At 41.5% G+C, this 21,462-nt stretch overlaps 1 protein-coding gene across 1 annotated transcript in view; it reads right to left on the bottom strand.

Annotated features, from left to right (window-relative positions):
* ARHGAP24 (Rho GTPase activating protein 24) overlaps window positions 1-20,181 on the bottom strand; it is a gene marked incomplete at both ends in the record, with an annotated part of 211,156 nt that extends 190,975 nt beyond the window's left edge. The window contains one exon of the mRNA XM_080626960.1: window positions 20,090-20,181. The remainder of the gene's footprint in view (window positions 1-20,089) is intronic.
* Window positions 20,182-21,462: the final 1,281 nt, after the last annotated feature.

The following is a 21,462-nucleotide window of genomic DNA, read 5'->3' as shown; positions in this document are numbered from 1 at the left end:
CAAAGTTATTCATTACTGCACTTTTGTAAATTTACCTCAGTTTATTTCTTCTGCTCAAAATTGGCAAACAGACATTCCATTTGTAAATATTTTGGGACTAACAAAGTACGCTCCCAGGAATTTACTAGGCAAGTGTTTAGTTACTACTACTTTTATCCAGCTCAGTCACACGGCTTTTCCTGCACAAACACCCATACAGGTGATCCAAGTATAAAACTGACACAGCTGTGCAGCTGCGTTGAGCCTATAACAGTTGAGAAATGAACAGTTGGTTCAACAGTTGAGAAATAAAAGGGAGGTAAGGCAAAAGCAGTTACAATAATATATTTGCAGTAATAAATAATATTCTTAATTATTAATATATTAATTATTAAATATTAATTATTCAATAATAATATATTATACTTAAAATAATACATTTGCCTCTTTCAAATGGCTGTGGAGAATCTAAAACCAGGCTCCACCTACTGTCCCTCCCCTTCCTAGAGACCTGTACACCATAAAGAAGAGGGTAAGAAAATGCTTCTGTCCATACAAATTGGTTCATTTTTCTCAAGAAGGGCAATGAGCTATGAATGCATGTTTTTAGTAACCAAAAGACCTGTCTGCTGTATCAAAAGAGCATTTTGATTTGCTGGTCCTGTAACAATACTGAGTATCGATCACTGCCATGGGTGAAAATGGTGCAGAGGTGCGTATCACAGTATTTTATGAAGTAATTTTCTCTGAAAACCAATGCACAGAAGGAGAGATCACATGAAGCAGAACAGCCATAACCTCTCCATTTTACTTAGTTTTGCAACCCCAAAATATTTACCAACTATTTTGTAGACAAGAGTCCGAAAAAGACATTCAAGAGAAGCATCTAACTCTCCCTGTGACATTTGCTTCAGACTGCTAATTCTGCAAGATACAACCAACCAGAGTATGAGGACAGAAAAGGAACTGGGAATCACAACCTGATTACAACCTTTCAATCCCAAAGCAATCACAAAGTGATGATGAGACCATCTCCAAAAAAACCTATTTTTTTCAGGGGGACAAATTAAACTACTGACCAACATATCACCGACACTATATATCCAAGGTCTACAGCTACTGTGCTACCACACAGAAACTACGAGAGAGAATTCAAAGTTTGATGAAAACATCACAGCCAGCTGTTTGCATCTAGAAAATAATGAAAACCTGGTAGGAAAAAAAAATGAGGGATTTGTCAGATGGCAGCTCTTTCACACTATTAGGGGCAAGATTTATAGAGAATTTTAAATGAACAGCAATATAAACAAAGAAGTAGACATTTATCACGGTGATCGCTTTAAGTTGATAACTAGTAATAAATCTCCGTATGTGATTTACTGCCAAATCCATATACAAGCACAAGTATGCACAACAACTCCTGAGAAGATGAACAGCATAATTTTAAGATTAAAAGTGTATTTATGTCCACATTCCTACCATACAGTACTGAACCTTAGACTTCACATTCTCAAGAACCCCCCTCTTTCTAAGTATTTTCTCATCTGAAACTTGAATCCGAGTCCTACTTTTCATCATTTCAGAAACATCCCAGTATCTTAAAAGTCAACACATAGTATATTATTTGTTAAATTAGACACTAGTTTACAATATGTTCTCAAAATCAAGCAACGCAGCATTTGAGTTAAAAAAAATAATGCAAGTGATAAGCTCCCACTAATGGTTACAATTATATGAATGAGTGTAAGTTGTTGGCCAGTCTTCTTCAATGAAATTGAAGTGAGGCACAACTCCCGGAAACAGGAATCCAACAGTATGAAAAGGTGACACACACACACATGTAACATTAGCTCTTCTACAGAGACAAAACATGATTTCAACTCAGAGCAGATGCTGAGAACCTGATCATGTCCCTGTGTTACACTTGACATGGAGGACTAAGCCACAGTTTATACTTTGAATTACTCAACTGTGAAGAACACAAAGTGCAAGAAAAAGAAGAAAACTGACATGCCGTCACCGCAGTTGACAGACACATCTGGATATCATGAAAGCAAAATATTTTAAACAGGACTTCCAGCTCTCTCGCACAAGCATACATTAGATGTGCTAAGCACGTGGTAAGCTGCACAGCACATGATGGAATGAAAAAAAATCAAAATCGGTTTTAAGAGGAACAGATTTCAATACAGTCTTCCAGAACAAAGCTGCTGTACTATCTTTATTATGGTTCACTGGGGAAATTTACTTCATGTTCACTGTAAGGAAGGAAGGAAGGAAGGACATAAGCAGCTCTGACAGCAGCTGTCTGACATTTCCTGAGAGACTGCTGAGCAATGTGAGTACCCCAAAAGATTTCTCACATCTGGGACCTGGGGAGCATCCTGGCATAATTCACCTCATGGTCCAGATCTTTTCAAGAATCTACCATTCAAGCAGCTCTGCAACAAACCTTTCCCCAAGGAAATATTTAAAGTGTGAATCTGCAAAGCAAAACCTCAGCAAGCTGCCCTAGCATCCCTGGAAAAATAAAAAAAGCTTTGATAGTGGTAATTTGGAAGCAATGGAACACTTTACAAATTTGGCACAATTTAGAAAACTCAGACTTTGTCAAAGCTATTCTGGCTTTTTTCTTCATATCTTAAGGCAGTAAAGTTGTTGCTCTTGGATAGAAACCTGCCTTTAAGATTTGTAAGAACGATTTGATCCCTCACGAGAACTGCAAGAATTGCATTTGATGGACTAAGAACAGACGAAAGGCTGCAACTCTGGCCTACTTCTTGCAAGATTAACGTTTGAAAAATACAATCTGCCTTCTATGACAAAAACAGCCTGAAAGGAACACAGAGTAAACATAGATCTCTTTCTTCATTACAGTTCCTTAACAGTGGTAATATATAACAAATTAGCTGCAAACTTGCTGTCCAGTTCAATATTGAAAATAATACATCATATCAATGTATCATCAGTTTGTTTACTGAGTTTGCCTTTTCTCCACTGGAAACAACAAAAACAACTTGGAAGACATTCAGGGCAGAGGAATGAAGATGAGCGTTTTGTTGGACTGACATTGTGATGGTCAAGGAAAGAACACAAAACATTCCACAAATGTCTGAAGGGTGCAAACACTAAGGAGAAAAACAACATATAGGGGAAGATGACAAACATCAGCTCAATACGGCAAGAAAATATGTGGCTTGGGAAATACATCAGCAATATCCACTAGCAGCAATATAAATCATCAAAGTTACCACAGCATGCTTAAGTAAGCAAACAGTCTTTTGCTTAGACAACAAGAACAAGCACCACCCTTCCACTGCCCAGCAAAAGCCTTCAGGTGTTCAATGAGGTGTTCCTTCAGGTGTTCAGACATGCAGGTACACCATTCGGTGCAGGTTCATTTTTTCCACACCCAACACTTTCATCCAAATTGTACTAGGAAAAAAGATGGTCTGAATAGTTTTCAAACATCTTTATCATCCTGATGACTACCATTCCATAAACACAAAGCTGTTCATGAGGACCCTATACATAAACAGAAAATGTATATTCCTAAAGACATGTATTTTACAGTTTAGCCTAAAGATTTCTCTGCATGACTACAGTCACTTGTTTCAGATTTCCCATGTTTTGAGCTTTGCACGATTTCACATCAAGCTCAAAATGTCAAGTGTGGTTCTGAATTTATGAAAATACAGCAGCTCAGGAAAACACACCTTAGTATCCCTCACTGCTAATGCCCTCTGTATGTGAAGAAATCATCCCATTTTTACAGCATTTTTGACTAAGACAGCATCTAACTTGTGCAGGTCAAAACCAAGGATTTAAGCTTATGAACAAACCTGCGGACGCATGCTGGACAAAACAGTAGTAATGCCATGAACTATACAACTTTCTTTGCAGGAAGTTTTCCTCTTTCAAATGGTAGATTGACACAAACAACTGCAATAACCATAAAATGATGTTCTACATATTTCTACTTACTACTGGCTTTATATTACATTTATCTGATTCTTGGTTTATTGGTATGTGCTGTATTCTTCTCAGCCATACTTTCTCTGCCCTTTTTATTTGGTTTCAGGAGATACTGAACACAATATAAATGGAAGCTTTTGTTTGAGGAAAAATTACATCAGCTATCAAAAGCCCACAGCAGATGTATCTTGAGGTCACGAACCCGATCTCTCGTGCAATCAGAATGCCAAGACACTGTCAGCAGCACTTAGGATAACAACAACAGTACTAAGTCCAATAGTAATAGCTTTTTTTGAAAGAAAGGTGTGTCAAACTCTATTGGTAAAACAGTATGGATTGTGGAGCTGTTGACACTAACCTCTACAGCAGGTCAACACACTGAACATCAGTTGAGTCCAAAAAGCACTGAAGGTGCATACTTAACTTTCCAGTTTTCTGCACAGCAGCTGCTGCATTTCTAAGCTCTCTGGCAATATTTAAGAACCTGTCTGAAAACAAACATGGAAAACTGCTACATATGCTGCAGAGTAGAGAAGATAAGAGATGCTCAGTGGAAATGACCCACCATTTCACCACATGCGAGGAACGTGTTCACCCTAAACTTGTCCATGAAATTCTCAGAGCCCTCTCCTGTGTTAAACATGTACCACGTACATCACCTGAACAAATGCATACAGTAATTGAAGTATTATACTTTCTGGTCCGTTGCACACAGGCTGCGATTACAACTAGCTCTCAGGTAAGTTACAAACACAAGACACTTGGAAGCTTGTCTTCTGTTGTTTCCAGAGGACTTTGTTTTTATTTGCCAGCCCTGCACACCCACGAAGGGCCAGTCAAAATTTGGCTGTCAATAAGAATGATAAAATTTGCTCTTATTATAGCATACAAGTATTCAGCCATCTAAAAACCTTACAAGAGTTCATTGTACTTTGGTAACAACTAAAACTTTTCTGATTAACAGATTCTCACTTTAGCTGCAAAAAACCCACAGCAAAATTAGCATAACTATGCAAAAACGTGTAATTTATCCTGAAGACCTTACTCAATTTAACTTCTTGTTTCCCCACCCCAAATGCTCAAATTAATGCAGCAGTTTTTTAAAACATCACCTTGAACTAGTCAGAGTTTTCGCCGAACTCTACAGCAAGACAAAACCCAGTATTTTACTTGGCTGTGTTTGATGTTTGTGACCTATAACACAATACGGTTTCCTGACTGATGGACAGAATTTTGCTTACAAGAAAACAACTTTCAAACTGTTCACATTTAACATTTCCTTTTCACAAATGCCGTAGGAAGTTTAACAGCTGTTTAGAAGTGCACATTCATGCTACCAAATCACATAAAGCATGACTATTAACAAGCAGCAAATACACTAAACTGCCAGCCTGGGTAAAGGGAAGTGCTGCAAAAGCTGGGAGAGGCATGGCAATTATTGATTTTCTACCACAGAGATTTTTTTCCCCAGCTCTGCAAAAGGCATCATTCCATTTAAATTTCTTATCAGTATGGACAACAAGAATAACAACGTTTAAAACAATCCAACATTTCAAGGATGCAGGCTGAAGTGTCATATTTTTTCTGTTCTCCTGGTTTCAGCTGGGACAGAATTATTTTTCTTCCTAGTAGCTGGTGCAGTGCTGTTTTAGCTTCAGTCTGAGAACAAAGCTGACAACACACCGATGTCTTAGCTGTGGCTCAGTAGCACTTATCCCGGTCAAGGACTTTTCAGTCTCTCACGCTCTGCCAGTGAGGACGGGCACAAGATGCTGGGAGGGAGCAGAAACAGGACATATGACCCAAACTAGCCAAAGGGGTATTTCACACCATAGAACACTATGTTCAGTACAGAAACTGCAGGGAGTTGATCATGAGGAGCCGATCACTGCTCAGGGACAGGCTGGGTATCAGTCAGCGGGTTGAGAGCAATTGTGTTGTGCAAGAATCAATCACATACATTTGAGTTCATCTTTTAGCTGTTAAAATGTTGCCATGTCAAACAAAAAAAAGTTATAATTCACTCACAACGCCAAATTTAAGCCCAGATGCTACTAGCACTAACTAGCACCAATAGATCTGTTCTTTCAGAATCTCTAAGAAAAGTAGCTCTGATATATCTACAAAGTAAAAACACATGCAAGAAACGTACTGCCTCCTTGTTCGTGAATTCCTTGTCTGAACACCAGTTTACCTATTCAATCCTGTCTTAAGTGTACAAGTGTTAAGACCAAGGCTTTCTTCCCCATTTCCCAACTTCAGAGGCTTTAGTATTATTCTTCCATCACTAAAACACCTACCATGAAAAATTTTTTCTATCCCTGCATCTTCCTTGCCTTTTTGACAAATTTCACAACCAGAACAATCAGCCATTCTAATGTTACAATGGAGCACTAAGGCCTTAATGAGATGCTACTTAATAATAGCGTATTATTTGTTTTTCATTTCAAACAATTTAAACCAACAGAACTGACAATTTTATTATACTATATGACATAGCACATATATATGAAACAGGCCCAGTAAATATCCCGTCACATAAAATAAACTGAAACAAACCCACAACCAAACAAAACCACATCACCCCAACCAAACAGCAATTTTACTGTGTACTCTTTTGTCCCAGGATGGCAAATGAGTATCCTCTGTCTCACCATCACCATCTTGGAACTCAGTGACCTTTACATGTCAGCTTGGTGAAAACTAATGTATTTTCACATAAGCTTTCAGCTAAAACATCCAGTCTTCCTGCAGAGTTATTTCAGCACCACCACCACCAAAAATACAACAAGTTGCAGCTTAAACAGCTCTGCAAAATTTTAAAAGGCCAGTTAAAGGGGGAGAAATTACCGGATCATGTCATGATTTCCACACTGCTTTACTTTTTCCTACCTTATTAGCCTTAAATATTCTGCAAATGATGGACTAGGCAAAACACACAGTTTCTTTTTGTTACACTTCCAATGAGTCTCAGAACAAACTATTTGCTCATATCAGTTTCCAAGCAATCTGTCTAGGCATCCAAGTTTATAAACTAGATAAACCATTCAAGCCTCCTTGCTTTCAAACATACACAAACCAAGAAGCTTGTTTAATAGACCTTGTCTCTGTGATTATTTCTTGATGTTTCTGACATGGAGCATCCCCACAGAAATTGTGGATGCCCCCTCCCTGGAAGTGTTTAAGGCCAGGTTGGAGGGGGCTTTGCGCAACTGGTCTAGTGGAAGGTATCCTTGCCCATGGCAGGGGGTTGGAATTGGATGATCTTTAAGGTCCCTTCCAAACCAAACCATTGTGTCATTCTATGTTTTCCAGTAGATCATCTTTTTGTTTTTGCAATAAGACTTCAACCCTTTCCTTGCTGATCATCTGCAGCAGATCCTAAAAAGCTGAGCTTCTGCATGCTTCTAAATACACACACACACACACACACACACAAATACACTTTTTCCAGACCTCCAGCAACAACAAACAGCAACACAGCTTGTTTCTGAGCTCAGATTTTCATCCTATTTTTCAAGCACAGACATTAACTTCACACTAAATTTAAGGAGCACCTTGCTACCACCAGCTCCACACTTAGTATTTTCCAAGTTAGCATCCATAGCTGTGCATGTATTCTTTCAGCTGTACTGTCATATCACAGCCAACATTCACCACACACTGGCTGCAACTTCCAGTAATCTCTCAGGGCAGAGTGATTTTACACATACTTGCTACTTGGTTTCCATGCTTTAGGCATTTCCCTAATACTTTTCATTATTCTCCAGGGCAACATTACCTCTTTACTGCTTGAAATCACAAAAGGGGAAAGATCTATTCAAATACAATAATAAATCTTATCTAGGGATATAAAACCTATTCTATCTCTCTTACTTATTCTCAAAAGCAATGGGACAGGTAAATGCAAATGCCTACAGCTGTAGGCACTGCAAGTTACAATTTCTAAAGAGCAGAAATTCTGCGTAGGTAGAAAAGATGGGCAGAAGAGCAGCTCTTTCTGGAAATCCTGAACTACTTTAGCTGCTGGTATTACCAAATATTCCTTCAGCAGAATATTTGGCTAATGGTCCAGCTTTTATTTTCTGTAAGCATTCCATAACTGTAAAAATGGGCAGACAGGGACCCTTCCTCAATTAAAATATGCTTCTTTTTTATCTGTCTTTCCATCCCAAGCTTAATATGGTAGAGAACTGAAAATGGAAAACACTGTTTTCAATATATAAATATGTAAAGAAGGTGTGCACTACACATATTAAAGAACAAGACTTGATAAAGTGCAGTAACATGCAAAGAGAACTCTTCCATGAGAAAGGTGCAGATTTAACAGGAAGTATCACGGTATTTTTTGAGTACTTCAAGACTACACTGAATAAGACGGATACAAACCAGACCTCACATGGACCTCTGATCCCCAGGCAGGAATGAAAGGAGGAGTGAGGCTACAAATAAGTAAAGTACATGACACTGTATTCACATTAGAGCTCTCTATTTAAGGTACATGACAGAGGAAACTGAACAGCTCACTGATCTGTCACACGTACAGCAGTCCCTTATGCGGCACCTCCAAGATCCAGGAGAAAATGCTAAATGTCTTCTCCAAGAAGAAAGTACTCCTGCAGCTCAAAAATCAAAACACTGAGTGAAAAAATGTTACCACAGCTGCCATACTCTTGTTCTCCTCAAAAGCCATGTTGTATGGAGATTTGTCAGATATTTCAGGTCATTAGAAAATAAGTATGACCTACTTAAAGTATCTGCACATCTGAGTGGTATCACAGGCCCCCGACACTCAATTTTGCTTTAAATTACCCAGACAATCCCACCAGCCTAAGACACTGCATGTAATTATAAGGGGGAGCTAAATGGCAGGTGAAAGCTTTTTATGAACTCCAAGGGAAAAAAAAAAAGGCAAACATTTTCTCACTGGTCATTTGGGAAATAATTAGCTCCTCGCACCACATTTCCACATCTATCAATACATCCCAATCGCTCTGTCTACAATCCGGCACTATCAGGCAGTCGGTCTGCAAGTGAAATCAGATCTATTCCCTGTCATAACTACATGTCCACAGCAACAGCTCAGTGATAACTGCCTGTTTTTCGCATCCTCAGAAGAGAAACCGAAATACCGCAAAGGCACATCCCTCTGAAATCTCTCAGTAGCACTGCTTGTATCCCATTATTCCAGTTTTTCCCCTGTCACTGTAGTAGCGTGACCTTTTCTTTCTTGTTTTATTGACCTGGGTTCATTCAGCACTTGGTATAGTGGTACAGACTAGAAATTATTTCCTTCCCTGGGTATTTTCATCAGGTATTGTACAGTAATTTATCGTTACCTACTGGGCACTTAAGTAAGGTGCAAAATACTTACTGCATAGTCCCATATAGACTAATAATAACTAATATGCCCTTTTGGCTAAGGTGCCATTTCCCAGTAGTCCTGATGAAAGTAAGAAATGGTAAAACTCACGTTTCATAGCCTTCCTGTTCATGCTGGGAGATGAAGATCTCCGAAGCAGTGTCCCAGGAGTGACACCATCAAATAACATGCAAACATCTGAAGGGAGTCTCAGCATTTAGGATTTTATTTCTAATCCTAGCAGAGGATCACCCCAATGCTGAACTCCTGTTCTGTACTTTTCCAGTTGCCAAGGAAAGGTATCAGGAGCTGCGTGAGCCTGCATTGCACATCAGTGCTGCACAATGGCTTAATCTCGTTACATGATAAATAGTCTTGACACTGAATGTGCCATGTGGTACACACTCAACCAGCTGCTTTAGCCCTTTCCTGGTGTCAGCCAAGAGCATTGCAAGCTGTGTGAGCTCAGGCTGGCAGCAGAAGTGCAAGAGGTACAATTCAGCACATATTAAACAGGAGAGGACACGACAGTCAACTCCAAGATACTTGAATGCTGTGCATTAAAAAACATGCTAAGCTCCCCAATTTACAGAGTCATCATCACAGCTGCCCCCTGCTCCTTCCCAGAAGCTTCCCTCTCCCCTTACGCCTGGCAGAAGGCAGCATGTGAAGGGAGTTATGTGGCTACTCCCATACAAAGACCCACAGACCACTGCAAAAGCAGAGACAACAACTATTTCTAAATGTGGTAAAGCCTACCAGTAACAGCTGACCAAATCAGGAGTCAAATCATCATGGCAAGTGACCAGAACTCTTTGTAACACTTATGCTGAAACCTTGTAAATTCTTCAAAATCAGCCAAGCTACCAGAAATGAATTAACAGTTGGCTCATGCAGGACAGAATCAACACAGTGAAAATAATAAGGGCAAGCATGTTGATTTGCTGTCAATTATATTTTTGCCTTGGCACATCTCATAATACATGTAAAATATTCCTACGGTTAGGGACTAGACAATTCTTTTACAATTGTCCACACATGATAAACAGGCAGGACAGTAAAGGACCACCAGAATCATTAAGCCCAGCTTCTGAAGCCCCATGGGAGCCAACAACAGTTACTTCCAGACAGTGAAAAAGCACCATCAAACCAACTAATTTAACATCCCCCCTCAGTCCCAACCCAGCAGTCCCAGGAACTCCCTACTCCGTTAGAAATTTTTTTTCATCCCAGCATACTCGTGGACAGTCTACATCAATTTACTCCAGCATTATCACCCAAAATAGTTCTGCCCCCTTCCCTGATGTTTACCCATGTTTATGTGCTGAGGTTAAGGCTGCTCTCTCATTCTCACTACAATGCCAGGTCTTATTTTCTCTTAAGAAAGAGTACTGAAGCATGGTGGGTTACGTTTAGGCAGCAGACATCACACACATATCAGGTTACATGGAAAACTAAACAACCCAAAAGCTGATCAGATCTTTTGCTTACAGACAGACGTATATTGGTTTTCTTAAGTTTTCATTACTCAAAAATCACTACTTACAATGTGCCTTCTTACAGGTTCTTGCTGCTTACTTAGTAATGTCCCTGCAGAGAAAAACCCAACCCAAGAAAGCCCGCTGGCATCAAGACAGATGTCTATACAAGTGTATGTTTTTCTAACTATCATTTATTATATGTTTCTGGACGATGAAGTTAACTGACTCCAGTTTGAGCCCTGCACTCTCCTAGGAACAGAAGGGGTTTCAGCATCATGAATTAGATGTTCACAATGTTTTACATTCAAATTAATTTATTGACTTTTGAAGAATTTTTACTTGAATTGTATTTAAGATGGCACCTTCAAGACTTCCCACTTCCATGCTATGGAATTGTACTTTCACTTTTTTAAAACAGTGAATAAACACGTCTCACAGTGGATGCTAAATGACATTTTGCAATACGCATGAACAAAATTAATCCCCAATCTAGAAACCAGCTATTGAGTGGGGGGAGGGAAGGCTTGCTGCTATGCTTTCATTTGTAAACTTCATTTTTTAGCCACACTGCAGAGCAAGGTTTTTGACTGGGACTTTTCCTGCCCACTTCCAAACTCCACACATTTTACATTTAAGTTAATGAGATCAAATCAATTTGGGTTCCAGCAGTGCTATTAAGATCCCCAATTGATTACAGCCAGATTATGACTTTCAGAGCCCATTTGCAAAACTCACATTTTTAGGACACCTCCATTTAGCAATACTGAATACAGAGCCTAGGCAGGCTTTGTACTTGCAAGCATGAGGTAAGCTTTCACAGTCCTTTTTAAATTGTGAATCTACTATCTCCATCACTGTCTCCAAACTAAAAGGCATTGCAAGGTTTTGGTTTCTCAAGGCAGACCCTTTAATGTTTCTCTTTGTTTGATTACTTCTTCGGAGAAATTTACAAAAGAGAAGAAAAAAGAAACATCTGTATGAACAGCTGCACAAATACTGCAACTGCCAGAGATAAGATTTCTTTCTAGCATCCAGGACTTCTTTTGTGTGTTGCAAAACCACTTAGTAGTGGATAACCACAGTTACTATCCATGCATCCGACACGCAATTTTGATCCCAAGGATAAGAGGTAAAAGCTCAACACAAGCCCACTATAGCGACACACAAACACACAGAGAGAAAACAACCAGAAACCCAAACCCTTGAAGGAAACATCTAGTTGCTCTACCATATTTGCTTATTCAGCAAATAGGTTGCTTGCTCTGACTTCTTGTGGACAAATAAAATACCACAGTAGGTAATTCATAATTACGAGCAGACGTACAGCAGAGCTTCTTCCTTCATCTTTATCTCACATGTAACAACATTGAGATCCCAAATTACTCATCACACTTTCCAAGACAGTACTTGGATAATTAGTCAATGATACAATTAATTAGAGTCCCAAAAGTCTGTCTTCGTCTCCTAGATACATGTGTGCATTCATATACTTGTCTTTGAACTGCAGCAATCTGTTATACCCTAAAAGGAAGCATCGAGAATGAGTTCTAGCAGGGATCAGGACAGAAAAACTAAAGCCCTAACAGAACTCAATCTGGCCAGGGACATTAAGGGCACCATGAAAAGCTTCTACAGGCACATCAGAGATAAAAGGAAGACAAGGCAAAATGTGGGCCTCCTCCAGAAGGAAACAGGAGACCTGATCACCCAGGACATGGAGGTGGCTCAATGACTTTTTTTTGCCTCAGTCTTCACTGGCAAGAGCTCCAGCCACACTGCCCAAGTCGCAGAAGGCAAAAGCAGGAACTGGGAGAACAAAGAACTGCCTGTTGTAGATGACCATGTTCAAGACCACCTAAGAAACCTGAAAGTGCACAAGTCAATGGGACCTGATCCACAGATCCTGAGGGAACTGGTGGATGAAGTTGCCAGGCCATTTTCCATCATATTTGAGAAGTTGTGTCAGTCCAATGAAGTTCCTACCTCTGGAAAATGGGGACTATAATCCCCATTTTTAAAAAAGTTAGATCCAAGGAACTACAGGCTGGTCATTCTTACCTCCATGCCTGGCAAGATCATAGTGAAGATCCTCCTGGAAACTATGCTAAGGCACATGGACAGTAAGGAGGTGACTGGTGACAGCCAACATGGCTTCACTAAGGGCAAACCATGCCTGACAAATTTGGTGGCCTTCTGCAACAGGGCTACAGCATTGGTGGACAAGGGAAGAGCAACTGATGTAATCTACGTGGACTTGTGCAAGGCATTTGACACTATCCAGCACAACATCCTTGTCTCTAAACTGAAGAATCATGGATTTGATGGATGGACCCTCAGTGGATCAGGAGAAGAAGGACTTAGGGGTGTAGGGGTGTTGGCTGATGCAACTCGACATGAGCCAGCAGTGTGCACTCACAGCCCAGAAACCAACTGTATGCTGGGCTGCATGAAAAGGACTGTGACCAGCAGGTCGAGGGAGGTGATTCTCCCGCTCTGCTCCGCTCTGCTGAGACCCCACCTGCAGTCCTGTGTGGAGCTCTGCGGCACCCAAAACAAGACCTGAGGGAGCAAGAACCACAAAGATGATTAGAGGCTGGAGCAACTCTCCTATGAAGACAGGCCAAGAGAGTTGGGCTTGTTCAGCCTGGAGAAGAGAAGGCTATGGGGAGACCTTAGAGCAGCCTTCCAGTACATAAAGGGAGTATACAAGAAATCAAGAGAGGGATTTTTTACAAGGACATGTTATGACAGGATCATAGAATCGTTAGGGTTGGAAAGAACCTTAAGATCATCAAGTCCAACCCCCCTGTTCCACTCACACTAAACCATGCCACCCAAGGCTCTGTCCAACCTGGCCTTGAACACCGGCAGGGATGGAGCATTCACAACTTCCCTGGGCAACCCATTCCAGTGCCTCACCACCCTTACAGTAAAGAACTTCTTCCTTATATCCAATCTAAACTTCTGTTTAAGTTTTAACCCGTTACCCCTTGTCCTACCACTACAGTCCCTAATGAAGAGTCCCTCCCCAACATCCCTATAGGCCACCTTCAGATAAGGGGGAATGGCTTTTAGCAAGCAAAGGGTAGATTAAGATTGTATATTAGGAAAACATTCTTCCCTGTAAGGGTGGTGAGGCACTGGCACAGGTTGCCCAGAGAAGCTGTGGCTGCCCTATTCCCAGAAGTGTTCAAGGCCAGGTTGGATGAGGCTTTGAGAAACCTGGTCTCGTGGAAGGTGTCCCTGTCCATGGCAAGGGATTGGAACTAGATGATCTTTAAGGTTCTTTCCAAACCAAAACATTCTGTCACTGTATGATTTTATGCTTTGTGCTATATATTGATAACTGCAATTCTTATTTCCCAGTCCAAGCCCAAGTAGGTTAATATGATTAATAGGTTAAAGGTTAATATCATTAGCACTCCATTACAGTAACAATCAAAGCAGCCAGTTCTAAATACACACAGCCATGGTGGCAATAAGACCTTGGAGCTATTGTAAAACATGCAGTTCCTCAAGGTTTAGGGATTTACAGAAACCTTTTTTTCCCAAAAAATACTGAAAGAATTAGCAACCATTTTGGGCATGAGGAACAGTAACCACATCCATCTCATCTACAGAGTAGGATGTGAAGAATAAGAAGCAAACCTAATTGTCTGCAGCCTCTGCATCATTTTTCTTTCTGAAGCAACTCAAGAGGGGCCTTTAGCACACTGTAAGTACCCTTGACTGTAGTGCTCTTCCATTTACTAAACAGTCATTTAGCACACTAGGATTGTCAGAGCACAGTAGCAGTACTTCAGCTTCTTTTTCCACCTTCACATACCCAGCTTGACAGCCAGCACTGCAGAGAAAGACTCTTTACTTGAGTAAGTTCCAACATGCTTCAGGGGTTCTTTTCCACTTGAATTCATGTTATCTACTCCTATGATGAATTTTCTAAATACTCATCCTGTAAGACTGTGCCCACACATCCCCACAGCACTACCTGGAAACACGGTTGTGAACTTCAAAAAAAAAAATCAAAAGCACAAAGATCCATCACAACTTGCTTTGCAACACCAGCTCTTATGCTTACATATGTCCACACACTTCCAACTGAAGAAGGCAAGCCTTCACACATTGCAGTGGTCTGCTGTGGTCATTCAGCTCCTTTCCATCAACCACAGAATCAGATGTTTCCCCCCCTACATAAGTAACATCAAAACAAAAGAGGGTCAACATTGAATAAATGGATGCCTACAAGGAGCCCAGCATCCCATCTCCAACTGTGACTCAAGTAAACTCTCAGGGACAGGCAGGAAAACTAAGACAAGCACACAACAATACTTTCATCCAGCTACCCCTTAAAACTGGGTTTTCCCTTAACTAACCACAGTATTTTCTGGCAAGTATTTGTGCATCTTAATTACACCTTATGTACATCTTGTGCACAGTACTACCTCCTTTCATTTGTTTTGAGCATGCCACCATCACTCCTGGATACACCCTGGGATTTTTCTATTGGAAATAAGGGAAGAATTGGTCTCTGCTCACTCTTTCCCAATCACTCATTTATACAGTTTTCTCAGTCATCTCATCTGGCTGACAAGTTCCTTCCTGCTTCACTGTTTCTTGGACAGAAGCTGTCCTGCGTCCTTGACCATTCTTGCTACTCTCTTTAAAAGCTTTTCTAGCTTAAGCTGCAAACTACTAGCACCTTTGGGAAGCAAAGGACTCCCCTGGTCTCACTTCTGTCCTTCTCCATGTTTTTCTTCTCGCAACAGAGGATGTGGTAGCCAGGAAAGTTACAGAAAGAGCTAGAAAGGGAGCTTATGGAAAACCCAGCATGCTGCTGCTGGAGACAAGGTCAGGTCATTTGAGCAAGGATTAAGTGGAAAGCTACTTTCTCTACCTACTGAAGGAGCACTATACCTCCTTGCAAAACAGAGAAGTAGCTCAAAATATGGAAATAGCCAACAGATTTTGGCCCAGACCACACAAACACAGGAAAAAGCATGTTTGTTTCACCCAGTTAGTGACATCCAGGGGGATCTGACTGCCTCCAGGACACAGGCAAATTCCTGGAGTTTTGCATTTTACTTTTTATAAAACTTCATGATTGTTCAATTTGGCAGGCCAAGAACACCAGTCCAGTTAGAATTTTAACTGCTTTAAAAGCAAAGGCAGATGTGGGAAAAGGACGACAGGAATACACCAGTTACTTCTTGGAAGTAACAGACATGAAAAGAATTTTTGCTAAAGAGCTATTAATCATAATTGCTATTACACAGAATTGCACACAACTAAATATAGGAAAACTAAAGGTATATCATGACAATAAACTATATAAACAGTGCCAAAGAGTTCTACATGTTGCTCAAGTTTGTCTCATTGAGCCAGAGCATAAAAGCCCCTCCAAACTAATCAGTACAACAATAAACAACAGAAGTTTGACAAAGTTAAAAGCACTGAGCTCATGTGCTCTCTCCTTCAAAGGCCTCTGGCACGGTGGAGCATGACATTTTCATTAGCAAAGCCCAATGGAACAAGAGCTGAGCCAGGCAGGCAAAATTAATGCAAACAGTTAACAGATAAGTCAAAAACCATGACTGTAAACAAAAAGCAGCATCACACTGCAGGTGGTTTCTAGTCTCAGGGGAACTATCTTATTTTGCAATTTAGCCAATGACTTGGAAGAAAAAAGGTAAGAAAAGAAAAAAAGATAATGACTGAAAAACAGTGCAAGTGACAGGTACCAAGGAAACCATTAATTACAAAGGGGAAAGGCGACTGACAGACAGCCATCTGTGCTCTTGCTCAGCAGAAGCTGTGAAGATCTGACAGTACCTGAGAACATCCTCCTGAAGGAAAACCCAAGGTCCCTGTTCAACACAACAGCCCCATCTCTAGCATCATCACAAGACTATTTAACAAGGGAAAAATAAAGTATACAGATCATTGTATCTCTGGATTTCACAGTACTGACCTCTAAGTATTACTTCCAGTGCTAGTATCCAAACATTTAGAAGCATTTTGTAAAACTGGAAATCATTTTTAAAAGGCTGAAATAATTGAAGAACTGGAGAACATAATGAAGGAACTCTGCTTTAGACTTTTACAAAGAGAAGGTAGAGAATAGTAACTCTAGAGGAAGCAAAAATTTGGATAAAGAAGGCTACTAAAAGAACTAGTAAGAACCAGAGCTAGCAAAGGTGGTAGGCAAAGACAGTCAAATAAAACAAATTTGCAAAGAACATAATTTAAGACTGATGATAATTACTCATGTGATATATATACTGCAGAGCATTAAGAGCCTATCAAGTGACTTTCTGTTAGCAAAACAGGGTATTTTTCAAAAATAAATGATCTAGCTTATAATGGCAGATAATCAAGGACCCTTATGGCTCATTTTGGATGCATAATCAATTCAATATAAAATAAATTCACAGCTTCACTGCAGTCCTTACCATCCACACTTTGATCACTGAAATGTAACTGACAAAATGGTGAAGTAGGAGTGAGTCAGGAAATGTACAAGAAGCTGAAGACTAGGAAGGAGTTTCTCAGCATGCAGCCCCTCACACCAAGATCAGCCACTTACAGACTGGCTGCCACAGCTGGATTGTGGCGGTACCTATTGAAAGCAAAGAACACAGAACCATGAGGCTTGGGAGGCATCAACTCCCAGCTTCTGGCTGTCCTACTGGGGTTTGGAAACCACAGGGACCAAAGCAAACTGCTTCCTAATGCCATCCAGCTGCTTCTGGGAGCTCACACACAGTGTCATAGAATGGCTTGGGTTTAAAGGGATCTTAAAGATCATCTAGTTCCAAACCCTCTGCACAGGCAGAGAGACCTTCCACTAGACCAGGTTGTTCAAGGCAAGGCTGGATGGGGCTTTGAGCACTTCCAGGGATGGGGCAGAGTCCTGGCAAGGTAGCCTCTCCTGTCTCCCATAGCAGTGCTGCCACCGAAGCCTGTATGCCCTCCTAGCTGCTATAAGGCTGGGATTTCAGCTCTGCATACTAAGTCTTTATCTATCTCAACACAGGACTTGGGGATGTCTGCTATGCTGCTAAAGCTGAAGTACAGCCACTTCTTTGAGATGCCTGGTATTTTCATACCCTTTTGAGTGCTATGTAACTGAGCCAACTTTCTCTCTCAATTAAAAAAGGGCATCCTAATCAAGCTTTTCTAAATAAATGCAGGCAACAACTATAAAAAACAATTCTGTGACATGCTTGCTTTTTAGCACAATAATAGAAACTAACATAGACCAAATCTTATTACTAGGACTTTCTGCAGTCCTACATGTAGGAAGAGAATCTAAGCTGGAAATTTGGCCTCTACTGTCATTTTAATTTTATAAACTCCCAAGACTTCCAAAGGCCTTCAGGTCACAATAAACATAAAATAGCCTACAGGGAAGACAGCTAAAAGTAATGGGATCCAAATCACTTCAAAACTGCCCATCCTGAATTTCAACTTTTTTCTTAATTTTTTTTCTTTCACATGGTGTGTTGAAAAAAATCAGATATTGAATGAAGCAGCAAGAGAGGAAAAGGTCCTGATAGATGTGCTATAGCTGCACATGGAGCTCGCAGGTTCTCTCTATTCTAGTTACTTCTGCAGACATGGCCTTATCAAGAGTTCAAACTATTACTTGTCAGGCAATTTCCTTTCTTAATTTCCAGCTTTCTGAACTCCATCTTCAGAAAACTGAACCTAGCTACAGGACCACTGATAAAAGTGAACTTCATGCACTAACCTGCAAACACAGGAGAGGCACATCTTAAAGGAATAACCCACAGCCTCCCTCTCACGTAAGACTTGCCTTCCACACAAGCACATTGTTAGCTGAATTTTATACATGGCTTTACATTTTTTACTTACTGTGGGGCTTTTTTTGTTGTTGTTGGGGGGGGGGGGGAGGGCACACAATATGTTCCAAACTATATCTATCTAATTTCCTTAAAGAATGAGAGTCAAGTAAAGAACAAGAGAAGAAAAAAGCAGCTGAGAGACAGGACACCAGTCAGAGAGGCAGATTTTATGCACAAAGAAACACGAGTTCTAAGCACATTTATTTTTAACACAAGTCATTAGTATAATATACTAGAAGATGCCTTTTGCAATAACAAATCCTGCCACAATGTGACAATTTCAGACTGGAAACAAGCACTTGACACTCAGTCCTTCTTTCTCTCTACCTCTGCTTGTAACTCTGCATGCATGCTGTACTCACAGAAGGCAACTTACATGATTTTTAGTTAGGACAAGACACATTGCCCCTTGTATTGATAAATCCCCCTCCCTTAATTCTCATCTCATGGGGAATCCTTTCCCCCTGAACGTACAGAAGCTATCGTCATCTTCTAGGTACAGAAGTACTCTGCAACAGAAAAACTTAACTGCATCTTAATACCTGCTGATCCAATACGATCCAACCTGCTGATCTTCCCAGCAACCATGCTACTTAACACAGACAGCATCCACATTATTAGACAAATCCAGTGTTACGAAGTCACTGTGCTACGCTGGGAATTAATCTGTTTTTTTTATTTCTACCGACACAAAAGGGTACCCATCTGAAAAGAAAAAAAAAAAAACAAAAACAAAAACCAAAACCAACAACCAAACCAAAAAACCCCACTGCTGTCTATCTGCAGTCAGGTGTTGTAAAAATGTTTGTAACATGATTAAACATGAATCATTTACTACTCTCCAGTTTGCTGAAAGAAGAAAACCCCAAAACTGACAATATACATGCAGGTTACCGCTAAGATAAATATTCCATACAAGCTCAATGGAAGGAAAAAAAGAGAAGACTCCCTTATCTTAACAAGAAAGCCACACAATAGTTCTAGATACCCACTGAAGATTCCCTAACTCTTCTGTGATTGCAGTCAAATCCTTATGGTAAAGTCTGTCCCAGTGAGGACTGATCTCCGCATGCCTGCTGCAGATACTTGAGGGAGATTTTAAAGCAACCATCACAAATCCAAAGATTTAACATGGAGATCGCAGAAAGCACAAAGGGCTTTTACTTATATTGAAGCCAACAAGTAGTCAGATGACACATACTCTGCTTGTACCCCTGACACCAACAAAGAGGAATCCTGTTATGAACTATGTAACACTGTTAAGGAGTAACAGCACACACCACCACTTAAAGATGCCTACACACACACATGCCCGGCAGACAAGAACAGAAGTAACACGCACAGACAGCTGCTGCCTCTGCTTCCTGGTCTGCAGCAATTATTTGTCCTGCAATGACCACAGGACAATCCGCATCGATGCCACCTACCGTGCGTTTAAGCTGCCGTGCCGAACCGGTCCAGCGAGAGCTCCGAAACTGCCCCGGTCCAGGGCTCCTACTGTCCACAAGCAGGCTCAATCTCCTCACCCATAAATGCGGTGGCTTCCCCAGACAAACTCGGAACCGGTGACAGCTTGTTTCAGCCTGACTGCACTCACAAGTTTCTTCTCCTTCCCTTCCTCTCCGCGGGCTGCCAGCGCCACGCCGGAGCTCCGCGCTCCCAGCGCCCTCCCTCCAGAAAGCCCCGGCGCCGCACGGCTCGCAGCCCAAGAAGTTGGGAAGAGTGTCCCTGTGCGCATGATGTGTAAATACACACAGCGGAGGAGCTGGAGCGGCCTCCCAGGGCCGGCCCTCAGCCGCAGCCCCGGTTTCGGGTTTCACGGGCAGCCGGCGGCACTGCTGCTGCGCCGCGGAGGAAGCGGACTCCGCTACCGCGTAGTTCCTCGCAGCTTGCAGATCCGCGGGTCGCTGTCCCGCGGTGAGCCCCTCGAAGGCTCGCACGCTCTCAGGGGTACGGCATGGCCGGCGAAACGCGCGGGGATTCCCCACCTTCAACTAGATCAGGCTGGCCAGACCCACATCCAACCCAGCTTTGGCTGTCTCCAGGGATGGCACATCTACCACCTCTGTGGGCAACCTCTGCCAGTGTTGTACCACCCTCACGGTAAAACATTTCTTCCTCAGGCCCAGACTGAATCTCCTGTCTTTTAGGTTAACACCATTGCCCCTCATCATATCGCAACGGGACCTGCTAAAAAGTCTCTCCCCAGCTTTCTTACAGGCCCCTTTCAAGTACTGAAAGGCCACAATAAGGTCTCCCTGTAGCCTTCTCCAGACAAAACAACCCCAACTCTTAAGACAGGCTCATGTCTTAATAGGAGAGGTGCTCCATCCCTCTGGTCATTTTTGTGGCCCTTCTCTGGACCCTCTCCCTCAGGTCCATGTCTTTCCTGTACTGAGGACTACAGAGCTGGACAACCTGGTCTACTGGAGGGTGTCCCTGCCCATGGCAGGGGCATTGGAATCAGATGATCTTCAAGGTCCCTTCCAACCCAAACCATTCTGTGATTCTATGAACTAAACACATTTTCAGTGGTCTTGACTCATCTACTTTCTACAGTCTGCATCTCTGCAACTTAAGACCAATAGCCTGTTTAAGGAGGACTAAGGATTTTACCTTGTGTAGACCTCATAGAGGTTTCCACAGGATCTGTACAGGGAGGACCCTGTGCCTTTCCCACAGGCCAGCTCTGATTCAAGCCACACAGCAGAAATCAGAATAGGAATGATGATGGAAACCGCAGCTGTAATGTGGTTTCATGAACTGCCATTCCTTCTCTGAATGGCACGACTGTCGTCTG

This window comes from Psittacula echo (assembly GCF_963264785.1).
Source record: "Psittacula echo genome assembly, chromosome: 1".
Lineage (NCBI taxonomy): Eukaryota > Metazoa > Chordata > Aves > Psittaciformes > Psittacidae > Psittacula > Psittacula echo.
This window is presented reverse-complemented; position numbering and strand designations above follow the sequence as displayed.